Raw genomic sequence first — 12,092 nt, 5'->3', positions numbered from 1 at the left:
CTTTTGTTGTTAGCTTACTGTGGTTCCTAAATGATCTGAAGAACTACCTTTACAGACAGCCATTCATGTGTCAATCTTCCTCAGGGCTGCATGGCATCTTTCAGGAGCTCAGCTCGCTCCACAGAGCTTAGCCAAGTTAGATCTCAGGATGATGACCTCTTCCCTTGATACCATTCAGTATAATTTCATAAAGCCATTTCAGAATGTATGTTCAGAAGTCGAGGAAAGAAGTCCCATATTACCTGTTTGCTCCAGGCTATCAAAATTATATTGTATTCTTCAATTTATTTAAGTAGATATTCTCTGGGCAATATAGATTTTGCCACCAATTGTGTTTCCTTTTTTGTACTGGCAGCCAGGAAGCTCATTGGCAGCCCCAGGGGGCACCAGTAATAACTGGGCAGGAATGATCAGCACACACTCCTATGAATTAACTCACTCCAGGCATCAGTTTATCAATCTACTCTTCCTTTCTTCTGTATTCACTTTTCATCTTAGTAAACCAGTAGGAATCTTTTCGAAGTGACCCAGGTCTTAAATTGGGCTTCCCTGGGGGCTCAGATGGTAAAGAATCTGCCTGCAATGTAGCAGACCTGGGTTCAATTCCTGGGTCGGGAAGATCCCTTGGAGAAGCGAATGGCTTAATCCCTAAGCAAATCAGTTTTTAAGACACCATCATGTATAAATACATTTTAAGCACCTACCAAGTGAAAAGAAGCATGGAAGCAACCTCAATATCCATCAACAGGAATAGATAAAGATGTGGTATGTATATACCATGGAATATTACTCAGCCATAAACCAGAGCAAAATACTGCCATTTGCAGCAACTCGGATGGACCTAGAGATTATCATACTGACTGAAGCAAGTCAGACAGAGAAAGGCAAATATCATATGATATTTCCTGTATGTGGAATCTAAAGAAAAAGGCTACAAATGAATTTATCTACAAAAATGAAATATAGTTACAGATGTAGAAAATAAGCTATGGTTAGCAAGGAGAAAGCAGAGTGAGGGGTAATGGAAAGATTGGGATTAACACATACACACTACTCTATACAGAAAATAGATACCTGATAAGGACCTACTGTATAGCACAGGGAACTCAGTACTCTGTAAATGGTCTATATGGGGAAAGAGTGTATAAAAGTGAATATATGTGTTTTTGTAACTGATTCACTTTGCTACACAGTTGAAACTAACAAATATTGTAAATCAATTGCACCCCAAAAAAACCCTTTTTTAAAAAAGAAAAGAAGCATGTTAGGATCATAGGGGATGGAGGGAACTGAAAAACAAGTGTTTCACAGCACTTGCCCTCCAGCTCAAGTCCGGATTCTATTTGCCCATCAGTTTCTCATGGGTCAGATCTCAGTGAATGCTGCATTCTATAGATCCAAGAAACTGACCCCCAAATTCCATCACTCTAAAGGATTAATTATTTGCATAATTTACTTTGTTCATAATGGTGTTGGACCTAGTACCTACAGAGAGGAAATCGATTTTTAAAAAAGAAGATGGTTGGGTCGTCATTACTTCACCATGTCTGCGTTGGTGTCTTTGTCTTGAGCGTAATTAAGAGCCTTGCTGTGAGTTTTTAAATGTCTGATCCACCATCCCCCACACTTTCACCCAACATGGCCACAAAGGGAGGTTGAGACTCATTCAAACCAGAACTTAGCAGCCTCATACAGTCCTATGCATGAGGGGGGAGGGACCGGGCTTGGAGGGAGAATATATTGAGATCTGCCCTTTGATCGTGTTCAATGCGACTTTGCATTTACCTGAGGGATTAAAAGTTCTCATTGACCAAGGCTCCCGGCTTCCTACTCAGCCTTTGACGGGACAAGTGTTAATTGGACAATATAATGGGGACAATGTTAATTCCCCTCTTAGAGTTCCTTTTCTTGTTCAGTCAAATAGAAAGGCCCTTTTAAACGGCAGAGAGAGGAAGAAAGGAGCTGGTTTATAAGGGTAATAGACTGCACATCTTCCTCATTTGTCTCAGAACAAGTGCAATGGAGTCCGCATAAAGCGGGCCCTAAACAGCGACAGAAAGGGACCGACGCGGTGGTTTGCATGGAATGTCACCCTGGATTTAGGGATGGGGGAAGTATGGCCGGGAGGCTCCCTCTGTTTTTGTAACTGTGGGGGGTGGGGAGCCTGGAGAGGGTAGAAGCCAGGCGACTCAGGGGTGAGGAAGGGCAGGTTGTTGAGGGTAGGAAATGGGGGTGACAAGGGCAGTGGACCCTGGACAGTCAGGAAACCTGGAGGGATCCTGAGCCTTTGGACTGAGCCTGATATTCTCAGACCTAGAAGAGTTCACAACTGTACAGGGCAATGACAGGAAGTGGGGATTCTAGATGCAACAGCTGGCTTTTAGGGGCCTTCTGTAATTAGAAGTTCTTCCCTGTAGCTCAAACGGTAAAGAATCTGCCTGCAATGAAGGAGATCAGGGTTCGATCCCTGGGTTGGAAAGATCCTCTGGAGAAGGGAACAGCAATCCACTCCAGTATTCTCACCTGGAGAATCCCATGGACAGAGAAGACTGGCGGGCTACAATCCACGGGGTAGCAGAGAGGCGGACACGTCTGAGCGACTAACATGTAATGCACATGTAATCAGAATCTTCCTCCTGTTCTATCTTAGAATAGGCTGATTTCAGGGGTCTGTGGGTTCTAAGAATCCCCTTTCTTCCACCTCCCTACTCATAGAAACTAACATTTTCCTCCCAAGTTCCATCTCCTTACACCCTCTTTTTTTTTCTCCTAACAAACTCTTCCTCTTGTTGAACGAGTACTTCTTCTAGCCCCAGTTTTTATGAATGATGACCAGGGTGCATTCAGATTTTCATTTGCTAACTTATTCAGCATTTGGATAGCCTGTTATAGCAGGCTGTTTGTTACAGCAGGTTATGAATAGCAAGTCCTCTGCTGTATCCTCTTGAGTTAGTCACCTCACCTTGCTGCGCGTCACACATGCAGAGATGAGAATAAGTGTCCTGGATTTTAGTCTCCAGGGTTCTCTTTGAGACGCGTGGAGGTAATGGATGTTAAAATGCCTTATAAAACTCTACCATACAGGAAATGAAGTATTCTCCTTGTATTTCTTCACTGGGGAGATGAGTAGGACGTGTAAAAAATGATAAGCAACAAAACTAAGACCATCTTTATCCAGGGACAAGCTTGCCAGGCACAGCCAGTGTGCAGTGCAGAGGAATACTGGCCCGAATTATCAGAGCAGGCTGCGGTTGTTGGAGACCATCACCAGGCCCTTTCTGGCATCCGGTCTTCCTGTCAGCAAACCAACAGGTGGAAGTATCTTATTGATGGCTCAGCAGCTTTACAGCTCAAGCTTCTACAATCCTACTTGGATGGGCCTCTTTCCAGGTTGTTTTGCACATTTTATAATCACACAAGTTTGGTATAATTTGAGAACTCTCAACAGGAAAGGAATCTGCAACTATCAACTCACTTAAACATTCTTTTGTTTTTAGAATTGATTAAGCAAACACAAGTAGTTGACTACCCATATTTAAGACCAACCCTGGAGAAACTCCTGGACTTGTGAGGTGTCTCATTTCATGGTGAGACAGCAGAAAAAGACAGCCAAGCTTGACTCATATTACTGTGGAGTTCTTTCTGTCAAGTAGTAATGGGGCTGTGCCTGCTATTTACATGCTGTTTCCTAGTTCAGCACCCTCCTGTTGGAAGCCTGCAAACTACATGTGTTAGTTTCCCTCATAGGGGGAAGTTCTGTCCTTCTGCCAGTAGGAGGCACTGGTGGGAGCCTGACAAGAAGGTGCGGTGGCTCCAACAAGGTGGCAGCTGCTACTGGCTCTTGCAGTGGCAATGGGAGTGGAACGGATTTTGAGTTCCAGCTGGCTGGCAGGAATAAGCATCCTTTCTCCAGAAGCTGCAGCTCTGGTTGAGAAGACACTCCTCTGGTTGACTCAGAACCAACTGAGACAGGATCTGCAAGAACTCAGCTGCAGGAATAGACTTCAAAGCCTTGGTCTGGGGATGGGTGAGCAGCACTGCCCGTCTAAATGTTCCTCCCTATTCTTTTCAGTTCCACTATGACAGTGAAAGAGGAGAGTGAAAAAGTTGGCTTAAAGCTCAACATTCAGAAAACTAAGATCATGGCATCTGGTCCCATCACTTCATGGGAAATAGATGGGGAAACAGTGGAAACAGTGACAGACTTTATATTTTTGGGTTGCAAAATCACTGCAGATGGTGACTGCAGCCATGAAATTAAAAGATGCTTACTCCTTGGAAGAAAACTTATGACCAATCTAGATAGCACATTAAAAAGTAGAGACATTACTTTGTCAACAAAGGTCCGTCTAGTCAAGGCTATGGTTTTTCCAGTAGTCATGTATGAATGTGAAAGTTGGACTATAAAGAAAGCTGACTGCTGAAGTATTGATGTTTTGAACTCTTGAGAGTCCCTCGGACTGCAAGGAGATCCAACCAGTCCATCCTAAAGGAGACCAGTCCTGGGTGTTCATTGGAAGGATTGAGGCTGAAGCTGAAACTCCAGTACTTTGGTCACCTTATGCAAAGAGCTGACTCATTGGAAAAGACCCTGATGCTGGGAGGGATTGGGGGCAGGAGGAGAAGGGGACGACAGAGGATGAGATGGCTGGATGGCATCACTGACTCAATGGACATGAGTTTGATTAAACTCTGGGAGTTGGTGATGGACAGGGAGGCCTGGTGTGCTGCAGTCCATGGGGTCACAAAGAGTCGGACATGAATGAATGACTGAACTGAACTGAACTTCCTCTTTTTAGTTTCCCTTCTTTCTCTTATTTGGTCTTCCAGCCCTTCTAGCTCCTTTGTAGTCAATTTCCCATATTAAATTCCCTCTGCTTGAAACACCAGAAAAAATTATTATTATTTTTTTAACCAATACAAAGACTGTGCAAGAATTTTTGTTCATGATTCTACTGGGGCTGGAAAGGGAATAATTCCTGCTTAAATGTGAAAAGGGCTTCCCAGTTGGTGCTAGTGGTAAAGAATCTGCCTGCCAATGCAGGAGATGCAGGAGATACAGGTTTGATCCCTGGGTTGGGAAGATCCCCTGGAGGAGGAAATGGCAACCCACTCCAGTATTCTTGCCTGGAAAATTCCACGGGCAGAGGATCCTAGTGGGCTACAGTCCATGAGGCGGCAAAGAGTCGTATACGACTGAGCACAAACGCGAAAAGCTTAGTTAATGTTGCTTCTTGCTGAAACTGGAAGCAGTTCCCTCTACCTCTCTGAGTCTCTGTTTTTACGTTTCTGAAAAGCACATAAAAAGTTCAGGTTGGCATTCCTCATGGGGGTGAATTGTTGCTCACAAACAGACCAGCCTGATGCGATCAGCCACTGTCTTGGTGCTGTGTAGCCAGGGCATCTGGGTGCACTTGGATCTAACATTTTTTCCCATCAACTCATCTTTGTGCATCTGCTCCATCATCCAGCATCCGGCCTTGGATGGGGCTCTTCTTGCTCTGAGCTGAAAGCTGCACACTCCAGACTCACCAGTCCTTAAATATTTTATAGTAGACTGGCTGGAGATTAATATTTTATCACAGACTCCTTGGCACTTAAATATTTAATCACTGATGTGACTGATGAGCAATGAATCAGCATCCGGAAAACTTTTGGTTTCTTGTACCAGTTTTAAAGAATCTTTGGTTCTGGTTTCAGAGGACAGAGGGACCAGAGGCAAGTCTATTTATACACCAAGTTTAATATTTTTAAGGGCTCAGAAAATGGCTTCAGTACCAATCTGAGGCTCTGGATCAGAGAATCTCATCCACAAAGACCATAAGCAAGTTGGAAATAACCCTAGTTTGAGAAGAATTGTCTAAAGTGATAGTACTTATATCAGTTTAGAAATCCTAAGAAAATACAAGTGCTGTGTATGAGGAAGAAATAGCTTTAGAGGCATGAAAAGGGAGCTGAGGGTAGGAAATTGGAAGCCTTTATCTTTTCAGTGGTGATCTGGAGTATTATGTGCAAAGAAATTCTAAGGAAAAAGAAAAATTTTGAATATGAACAGTCGGTGCTTAAAGCAGGACAAAATGGAAGTTGGACGAATTCATGGAACTCCATGTTTAAAAAGTAAAGATAAAAAAATAATAAAAAGTAAAGATAGTAAAAGCTTCTTGAGTTGGAACTCAAGGAAACTACTGGTGTCCATATGCTAAAAATGGACAGAATGAAAATGAAAGCTCTTTCTAGAATTTAGCCTTAAGGAATTTTGTTTCTGCCACCCCAAAGCTATCACCTCCATTCTTCTTTATTGTTAGAAGACCGCCGAATTCATTTGGGGTTTCACTCTCTCATGTGCTTAGAGGAGGGGCACCATTCTATCTCCAAGGGTGACTGTCTAAACTGCCCATTGAAATTTTATTCCCCCTTTTGTCACTGCTTCAGTCACGGGTATGAAAAGCAATCCTAGTCAATATGGTATGAAGGGAAATTGGGGCAGCTGGTCAAGGGGCTTCTGTGAAAAATATTGCTCAGTGATGAAAAAGACACAGGATGAAGAGCAACCTGCTTGCCTTTGCATGCGGTTGTATGACATTCAGGGCTAGAGATCTTGCCATCATGGTAAGAAGATAAAGACCAAAGCTAAAGATGAAAAGGAAGAAAAATGGAAGCCCCAGGCCCTAGGACCACTAAGGTGACCAAATCTGGAAGCATTTTATCAGTAAGCTTCTTATGATATGTTTAAGCTGCTTTTGTTATTTTACTATATATTGGTATCTCAGATGGTAAAGAATCTGCCTGACCCCGAGTTTAATCCATGAGTCGGGAAGATGCCCCGGAGAAGGGAATGGCAACCCACTCCAATATTCTTGCCTGGAGAATTCCATGGACAGAGGAGCCGGGCGGGCTACAGTCCTTGGGGTTGCAAAGAGTTGAACATAACTGAGCAACTAACACTTCACTTCAGTTCAAGCTGCTTTTAGTTGAATGTTTTGTTGCTTAAAGGCAGGAGCATCCTAATTAATGTACCATGTTAACAGTGGAGGTAGAGTCAATGTTAGTGAGATAAAAGTAAAAGAATAATTAGAAACTTTCCACACTCATCTGACTGGCTCATAATCAAGGCTGATACACAGTGACCTGTGATGAAAGTGTGGAGTCTCAGGACCTCTCCCACATATCCAGGGTACATGGAGATCTAACTTGCTCCATCATTCCCGGGAACAAGTTAGCAACATCTGGTAGCATAGAGATGCACATGATCCATCATCTAGCAGTTCTCCCCTTTGGCAAATACTTAGAGGTCCACTTGTACACATATGGAGAGAAAAATGTATGATAATGTTTATAGCAGCATTTTTGTAACAGAGGAAGTTGGAGACATATCCCAGTGACCATCATCTTGAGAACCATTACATCACTTCTGCAGATCCTGGTCCAATGGGTAAATTACAGCTACATATATGAACATAATTAAGTATCTTAAAGGCTTCCCTGGTGGCTCAGCGGTGAAGAATCCACCTGCAGTGCAGAAGAGGCAGGTTCAATTCCTGAGTTGGGAAGATCCCCTGGAGAAGGAAATGGCAACCCACTCCAATATTCTTGCCTGGGGAATCCCCATGGACAGATGAGCCTGGAGGGCTACAGTCCATGGGGTCATAAGAGTGGGACATGACTTAGCGACTGAACCACCACCACAAATATCAAAAGTAGAATTTAGAGTAAAAAAAATTAGCATTTTTCAGAGGGATATATAAATTTTCCTATGAAATTTAAAAAGACAAACAGTATGATGTAGTAAAAATGTAAAGAAATGTGTTGGAATGATAAGGAGGGTGTTTAAAACAGTGGCTTCCTTTGAGGAAATGGAGTGGGGGAAGGGTATACAGATTGTTCAATTGGATTTAAATGATTTTCTTTCCAAAGCAGGAGTGTGAGGAGATGGGTGGCCATTGCATTATCATCTATTCTTGTTTGTATGTCTGGAATATTTTATGAAAATATTTCTTGAGACTGAGATTATGGGCTAGAATCAATGAAGTGAAAGTTGACACAGATGAATATATGGCCCTGAATCAGTTCTCCAGTGTAAGTTTTTTAAAGTCTGGTGGTGGTACATGGACTAACAGTAGTTTATATGAAAAAGAGCCAGAGGGTTTTTGTTTTATTTTTACCATGAGATTATTGTAAACCAACAGGGTGATGTAATTTCCAAATAAGTATGTGTAACTTGGGTTGTAACAGTAGAATTACAGTGAGAACTTTAAAGGAAATGAGAGCCCAGCTTTATTTATTTTTCATTTTTTTATTGAATGAAAATTTCTTTGAATTCTATAGTGCTTTATAATTTTCAGAAGTTTCACACACATGATTTCATATAATCGCCTAAAAACTCCCCCCTTTTTTATCCCCTACCACTGTGTTGTCCCTCCACTCTCCCCACATATAACCACTAGTTTGTTTTCTCTATATTTGTGAACCTGCTTTTGTGTTTTATTCACTAGTTTGTTGTATTTTTAAAATTCCACATTTAAGTGATATCATACAGTATTTGTGTTTGTCTCTCTGGCTTATTTCACTTAGCATAATGTCCTCCAAGTCCATCCATGTAGCTGCAAATGGCATTATTTCATTCTCTTTTCATCCCGTTATGTATATACACACCACATCTTCTTTATCCATTCATCTGTTGGAGTCCACCTTTATACACTGGCCAGATCTAGCCTAGAGGATGGGTCTGAGAAATGACTTGCAAGCTCACTTTCATGGCTGTTGGCAGGAGAATCCAGTTTTTACCATATGAGTCTCTGCTTGGGGTTTCTTATCACCTGGCTTTCTTAAGAGCAAGAAATGCAGAAGCAAGAGGACAACAGAGCCATAGAGCAAGAGGAATGGAAACTGTAGTGTCTCACAACCTAATCTTGAAAGTGAGATGCCGTCACTTTTGCCATAGTCTACTGGTCACGCAGATCAACCTTGATTCAAAGCATAAGATGTCAATACCAGGAGGCAGCACTGGGGGTTGGAACTTTAATTGCAAGCATAAAAATGCAAATTCACTCCAGAAAGATTTGTATCTGGGCATAAGGAACATTAATATTTCTCCCTTCATTCAAGATGCTCTTATGAAGCATGTCATTTGTGCCAGTCACTGTTCTAGGTGCTGAAAATTCCACGAGGAGCAACACATTCAAGTTCCTGATTTCAGAGATTTTTTACATTTCAGTGAGAAAGATAGAAAATGAACAAATCTATTAAAAATGGTTTGTTTGCTTCCAATTCAATTTTCTTTACAATAACTCCTGGGGACAGTGTTATTACCAGTGTCCTATTTTTGATTTGAGGACGTCAAGTCTCAGGGAGGTGATGGGGTTACCTAGAATGCCACTTAGTAAGACCTGGGGCTGGGGTTTGAACCCAGGTCTTCTTCCTCTTTCCCAAACCAAAGCAGATCACTTTGGGGTGGTTCAGTCAACCATAAGAAGAAGCTCTGCAAGTTGGAGCTATACTTTAGAACATCTCTTCAAGGCCTACTACAGAACAAGTCCTAATTTCTGCTAGACTGTGAGCTCCTAGAGGACAGGCCTGATGCTTTCTTAGTCCCTGCAACCCCTTGACATCCAGATATTGTAAAAGGAACTGGCCCCCAGCCCTTAGCACATTCCTTCTTTGGTTCCCTTCTGCCTGTGACCCACTCCCTCCATTGGAGTCAGTTCCTTTGAGGGAGACTATTCTCTGGAAGTTTTGCTGGGGCTTCCCAGGTGGCGCTAGTGGTAAAGAACCCGCCAGCCACTGCAGGGATCGCAGGTTTGATCCCTGGGTTGGAAAGATCCCCTGGGGAAGGGCATGGCAACCCACTCCAGTATTCTTGCCTGGAGAGTCCCCATGGACAGAGGAGCCTGGTGGGCTACAGTCCATAGGGCTGCACAGAGTTGAACATGACTAAAGCGACTTAGCTTGCATGTACCATGCAACTCTGGACAGAGCCTAGCAGACTCAATGTTGGGGAGCTGTGGATGGAGGAATGAGGAACAGCCTCATTTTCAACAAGGGCACTTTGAGAGAGAAACGTGCTGGTTGTTGGTCACAAAAGTGGGTACTCAGAACTGATGTGCTTTCACATGTGTTATCTCACTTTTCTCTTTGTGGTCTGAAAGAGAAAAACAAATATTAACGCATAACAGTGGAGTCTGACAAAACTGCTATAGACAATCTAGTTTACACAGCAAAAGTAGAGACACAGACATAGAGAACAAATGTAAGGATACTGAGGGGGAAAGAGGGAGGATGGGATGAATTGGGAGATTGGGACTGATACATATACACTATTGATACTGTGTATAAAATACAGCTAATGAGAACCTACTGCATAGCACCGGGAACTCTACTCAACACTCTGTGGTGATATTAATTGGGAAGAAAATCCAAAAAAAAGGGGGATATATGCATACATATAGCTGATGCACTTTGCTGTACACCAGAAACTAACACAACTTTGTAAAGCAACTGTACTCTAATAAAAAAGCTTTTAAAATAAATTAAAATCATTCCATCACTTTGAAAACACACAAGCCAAAAACAGACTCATGAAGTAGGCAGGATGGAGCTTATGGACCAGTTACAGACAAAGACACTAAGATTCAGAGACAGAAACCGCTTTTCCTACTGTCTCAGAGTTGCAACTAGAGGAGTGAGGGTTTTCTGACTTTTCCTCTCTGCCCCTCTTCTGTGGCTGTCCCTAGATTACGTTCTGCTCAATAAAATGCCACATGGTCTACAGCGATGCTTTCACATGTAGACCACCTAAGGATCTTACTCACTTGCCAATTCTGATTCTATAGGTCTGGGATAGTTCCTAAGATTCTGCCATTTCTTTTCTTTCTAAAAATAATTAATTTTTTAAAATTGAAGTGTAAGTTGATTTGCAATGTTTCAGGTACACAGTAAAGTGGCTCAGTTCTGTATGTATATATAATATATATATGTAAAGAAACATATGTAATATATAAATCAATTTTATATATATTTATTTTCATGTTCTTTTCCATTTTAGGCTATTACAAGCTATTGAACCTAGTTCCCTGTACTATACAATAGGTCCTTGTTGTTTATCTATTTTATATATAGTAGGGTGTATTTGTTAATCCCAAACTCCTAATTTATCCCTCCCCCTCCTTTCCCCTTTGGGAAACAACCATAAGCTTTTCTATTTCTATGAGTCTATTTCTCTTTTCTTAATAAGTTCATTTGCATTATTGTTTTAAATTCCACATAGAAGCAATTATCATATATTTGATTTTCTCCATCTGACTTAATTCACTTAGGATGATAATCTCTACATCCATCCATGTTGCTGTAAATGATATTATTTCATTATTTTTTTAAAGTTGAGTAAGGGCTTCCCTGGTGGCTCAGAGGTTAAAGCGTCTGCCTCCAATGTTGGAGACCCAGGTTCGATCCCTGGGTTGGGAAGATCCTCTGGAGAAGGAAATGGCAACCCACTCCAGTATTCTTGCCTGGAGAATCCCATGGATGGAGAAGCCTGGTAGGCTATAATCCACGGGGTCGTAAAGAGTCGGACATGACTGAGCGACTTCACTTCACTTCACTTCACTTCAGTATTCCAGTTTGTGTGTGTGTATGCATATATATATATATATGCATATATATATATATACATATATATATATGAATGTACTTATATATACACCATGAGATTCTGCATTTCTAACAGGCTTCTAGGGAATGCCCAACTGTTCCACAGAACACACTTGGAGTCATAAGAGCCTTTCTGTCCTGTTTCCATACTTCAGAACCCCAAAAGTGAAAGTGAAAGTGGCTCAATCACTTCCAACCTTTTATGACCCCATGGACTATACAGTCTATGCAATTCTCCAGACCAGAATACTGGAGTGGGTAGCTGTTCCCTTCTCCAGGGGATCTTCCCGACCCAGGAATTGAACCGGGGTCTCCAGTACTGCAGGCAGATTCTTTACCAACTGAGCTATCAGGGAAGCCCTCAGAACTCCAAACACCCTTTAAAACACAGCCTGATGACCCAGGAAGACTCCCTGACGTCTCCTGGTGGAAGTGCCTCTTCTCAC

At 42.1% G+C, this 12,092-nt stretch overlaps 1 non-coding gene across 1 annotated transcript; it reads left to right on the top strand.

Moving 5' to 3' along the window:
* The first annotated feature begins 11,388 nt into the window (after window positions 1–11,388).
* On the top strand, window positions 11,389–11,460 carry TRNAW-CCA (transfer RNA tryptophan (anticodon CCA)). The gene has a single exon. It is a non-coding gene; the product is annotated as a tRNA-Trp (tRNA).
* The last annotated feature ends 632 nt before the right edge of the window (window positions 11,461–12,092 follow it).

Source organism: Odocoileus virginianus, chromosome 2, assembly GCF_023699985.2.
Source record: "Odocoileus virginianus isolate 20LAN1187 ecotype Illinois chromosome 2, Ovbor_1.2, whole genome shotgun sequence".
Lineage (NCBI taxonomy): Eukaryota > Metazoa > Chordata > Mammalia > Artiodactyla > Cervidae > Odocoileus > Odocoileus virginianus.
This window is presented reverse-complemented; position numbering and strand designations above follow the sequence as displayed.